Source organism: Dendroctonus ponderosae, unplaced genomic scaffold (assembly GCF_020466585.1).
Source record: "Dendroctonus ponderosae isolate FM_Combo_2020 unplaced genomic scaffold, Dpon_F_20191213v2 Dpon_F_20191213_1, whole genome shotgun sequence".
NCBI classification, from domain to species: Eukaryota; Metazoa; Arthropoda; class Insecta; order Coleoptera; family Curculionidae; genus Dendroctonus; species Dendroctonus ponderosae.
In genome coordinates, this window is record NW_026017110.1 from 15,818,804 (window position 1) to 15,823,737 (window position 4,934).

Below are 4,934 nucleotides of genomic sequence, written 5' to 3' on the forward strand. Positions count from 1 at the left end.
TAATGAGCAACCCTGTATATAGGTCATAGTCATATATAGGTCATTTCATCTCATTGCTTGTAGGTATGGAGAATATGAGGAATTTCAATACACCTCTAGCAGTATAACGAAGCGATATCGAACTTAATTGAGCGAAGTTTTGTCCGTTAAGTAACTTAAATGGAACTTTCTTGGTGCAAAAAATATGTGGACAAGTTGTATAGACATTTTTCCCGGGACAATCTAGGTTTAGTGGGTAAACAAAGAGGGGTTGTCAACGAGAAATGGTTCTGACCTAAGGCGAAACATTTCGCCAGAAACGTGGAATGGCCATTAATAGAGAAAACGTCGACGAACCGCATAGCTTGATACGTTTCGTTAATGATGCGATTTAAACAGCAATGTCTAATGTTCCAACGACTACAATTCGAATCGAAACGGCCGCAGGCGGCAGTTTCCCACAATCCAGCTCATCCTGTCTGCTTTTAATGCCCTTGATTATGGATGACCGCTGGATTGAATTCAGCCATGTGGCTAGCGCAGCTTTTTCAGATGTCGGATTTACCGGTTTTGTTTTAAAAAGAAAACACTCGTTTTTAAATGAATTTTCTTTCTCAGATTTCCGAAGCAATTTATCGTCGCTTTGGCTTTGTTCCGTATATATGAGCGGAGCTCTAAATTGATTCCAAGTATTACTACATATAGAGCACTGCTACGCTTTTATTTTCATTCGTACAGTGCATTTATCCGTTGAAAGTTTATCATATCCGGACATCGTGATATAAGTGTTCTCCTATCCTTAGACGCCGATTAAAAATACTCTTACAGAGTAAATTGCTCAAAAAGGATTTTATTTTCCATTAACATTAATATATGTTCAGTCTTTTTTTCTATCAAGTTCCTCCCCAAATTTGTCCCACTGTGTTCCGTTCCGAAGTTTGCCTTTCTTTTTTATTTAGCTCTCCAGATGCTTCCATGATGGACTGATTTAATATGCTTTAAGCCGTCTTTCTCAGGTAAGTTAAACTAACACGAAAAAAGAATTGGGTTTTTCTAACAGGTTGAAGATAGCAGGCTCGCCGTAAAGAGCGTAGCGTCTTGAGAAGCGTATTTTATTAGGTATAAAAAAATTTGACTTTAAATGTAAAATCGTAAAATTGCGATTTTACGATTTAAGCTTATAGATTAAGCGACCGAATGGCTAGTTTCAGTTTTATAAAAGTTACAGGCGGCACTGTACTTGAAGAGACCGTACAGATTTTAAAAATGCTTGTCTTCAACAAATTGAATTGGAGGTGGGAGGAACATTTTGATAAGGTGGTGTTGAAAGCTGATCGCTTTGTGCGAAAAAATGTCCCTTAAGGTGACTCCAAAATGTAATATTATTACCTTGAAAAATTATCATGTGGAAATCGAGCAAAATATCTAGTGCCTACTCTGATATAATTTATTTTATTTTACTCCAGAAATAGCCAATTATTGTAAAAATTGAAAATAAAAAATTAATTACTTTTTTATATCTACTACAAAAGCTAATAAAGCCAAAAAAAGAATAGATCTAACACGTCCTCTAGCATTAATAGGGCCAATTTTGCAAGTACATGGGTTTTTCAACTTTTTTGTCCTATTGAGTTCTTGCTTACTATTCTACAGGAATCCAATTCCAGTTTGATAAGGAGATTTCGAATTATACAAACCCATTTTGCTTGAAGAATAAAATTCTGATTGGATTCATCAACGAATATGTATGGTTGCGTTCCGCCCGAAATCGTAACTAATATTCTTATATCTGATAGCGAGATGAATCGAGTACGGAAGCAAAAAAGCGTTTACAAAAAAAATTAAATATAACGTTAGACAGCAGCATTAATTTCGTTTTCTTTTCGCGTAATTTTCGTTTGGTTCTTCGCCCTAAAGGTTTTTGTTAAATCTACTTATTCTCACTTTGTTGATTTATCTGGTAAAGCATATACAATTTGTTTTAAAAGTAACAACAAATCATTTTCGTTGTTACGTTGTTGTGGGTATAAGTTTTAGTTACTTCTTAATATATTTTTATTGTCTTACTTCCTAAGATAAATTACCACATTTACCATAAATTCTTCTAAATTAACTTTAATATGTTACCATAACTTACACGCTGATAAACATCTTTATCTGTTATATAAATGTTTGATATAATTTCAATAAGAATCAAAAGAGGTGTATAAATAGTACAGAATACGCGTTTCTAGATACATATACGTTTGTAATAAGCATTATAAATAATTTTTAAAAATTTGAAAAAATGTAACTTAAGTTAAAAAAAATTTGTGAATCCACCAGGATTTTCAAAAAAATCAACAATTGTTTTGTGCAATAGTTAACATTTAAACGTTGTTCATTCATTGACTGAAATACTGACAATCAATCGGTTAAATTAATATCTACGTATCGAGACGTTCTATCGAATTAAGCGAAACATGCACATACAAAGTATAAATATTTTTATGCATTTCAATAAAGCTTAGCAAGTTTCGGACATTATCGAATGTTGCGTGAGGTACGTGCATTAATTTTAATAATCTATACGAACATTTTTATTCTCTGGCTTCATGAATATTCGTTTTAGTACCACACGTTTTCATCATAACAGTTACAAAGGTCGTTTCGAACCTTTTCGGGGTAACTATTTTACGAGCCCCTAATGGATTAATGCCGGCCCTGTGCCAGCTCAGAGAGCCTATTCCGAAGAGCGTCCTATCCAAGTCCGTCGTAATTTAATGACCTAGTTCTCTGGCACGACTGGTTCTTTTAAACAACATTATCAATCTAATAAAACTGAGTTGCCTTTGACGGCCGATCAATAAATGTATTCGAATGTTTTGGGGAAAATTTTACATCTAAAACAAGCATACCTACACATTGATCAAAAGATTGCTTGCATCTAAATTGTCAGCATTGCTCTAAACACATTTTTAATTCTAATGTTTTACTATTATTAGTTAATCCAAGCCCACAGGGGGATTTCTTAATTATTAGAAGACAAAAGAATTTAAAAAAAATAGACCAAAAGTCCTTTCACCTAAAGCGGAAAAAAGGTTAGCAGATATGTTCTCTATTTTAAATTGTGGAGAAAGCGAAAGATTTAAATTTGTTCAAATACATTCGCCCTCGTAACATGAGTGATCAATTCGAATGAAAACGAGCGTATTCTGCTAACTTCGTCGATATACTCGGAAGTGAGTGCAACACTGCATTTGCAATGAAATTAGCTCTGTCTTTGTCTCTCCTGTCTCGTATACAAGGGCTGATCGAAAAAAACTATTTTTTATACTTAAAATGGGCAGTCAACAAAATCGTCCATTTTAAATAAAACAGATACATCCATAATCTTATATACGTAGATAAACTTTTAAAGTCTAATAAATGTTTAAAGTTTATAACTTTCTTGAGCCCTGCGTTAGGCACTAATCGGTTTGTAAACACCTCTATGGACTGATGCTTAACGAACTTTTGAGATATTCCTTAAACCTTATTTCTTATTCTCATGTTTAAACCCACCATTAGAATTGTTCTCCGATTGTCACATATTGATTTCCGAGTATAATTTTTGCAGAACGTAGAATGTTTCAAGCTTGTTTAAAACGAATTTTTCCTTGAAATCAGTCTCACAAAGTACATCGAAACGAATACAAGTGGGATTTCAATAGAGTGAAAAGTTTTTAAAGAAATCCATACGAAATTAAAAGCGGAACGAGTAGTTTAAATTTGGTTGAAGTATATATGCAGTTCGTCCATAACTATTCGATTGGCAAAGTCAGAAACACTATAAATCGGATTCACTGAGCAACAGAACTCATTAAATACAAGGACCAGTTAAAAAAACATACATGTAACCGAAAATATTGATAGCATAAAATATTCAACCAGTTTGGCGCAATGTAGACACATCATGAGACTTAATAGATTCTGAGCAGTGTCAAGGCGTACACTTGGTTGAATATATTGGACGATATACATATAGCGCAGTTTTACCATATTGGGAAACTTTGATTTCTTAAAATGTTCAGCAAATATGGTTGAGTTCAAAATTGAAAACGCTTGAATAAACCGTGGTCAAAACAAGAATATGATCTAAGATGTGTGATAAAATCGGAATCCGCAGGTGATACGAGAGCTGTTGTTCGAATGAGTCAAAGTTATTAAGTAACTAATAAAATGGCGCTTTCACATATTTGAAACGGATTATGTTATGTAACCTATTTAGAGTAAAGCGCAACTTCTGAATTTCATTAAATCTTTTTTGGTATGAGTTTGGGTTAGTAGCAAATTTACAAGAGTTGTGTCCCAGCAAACCAAATCTCGTAACACATAAATATTATGTAACGATGTCAAAAATAAGAAACAGTTTGCGTAAATATCTTGTCCCAATGCGCCAACTGTGAATTATGCCCGCCTCAAGCCAACTAATATGTGACTAATTTATTACAACTCAATGTTACATAATATTTACGTAACAGTTGTGACTTGTATTTTACAACTCAATGTTACATAATATTTACGAAATTTGTAACCTTCTTTTTACGTAGTCTATTTACAAATAAATCGTAGAATATTTACAAACTCTCAGACAAAATACGTTCTGTCTGAGATTGACCTCAGGTTTACTCAATTGCCCCACACAAAATTTATTTGAGCGACTTGTTTTAAAAATGCTTAAACACCAAACTTTATTGAAATTACTGTTCGACATTTTCTGATAACATTCGCTTTTTATTTACGACCTCCTCGATCTCAGATAAATTGACTTTTTTTGCAAATGACAACTTGGTTCTATGAAAAGGTCTGTTAAAACTGTAGGATTCGCTGGTATACAAAAAATCTGGATATACTCTTTTCGTTTCGATTTCAAAACTATATTGGAGTACCTGGGAATTGCGGCTCCAGGGGGGAGTCATGGGGTTTATGACCCC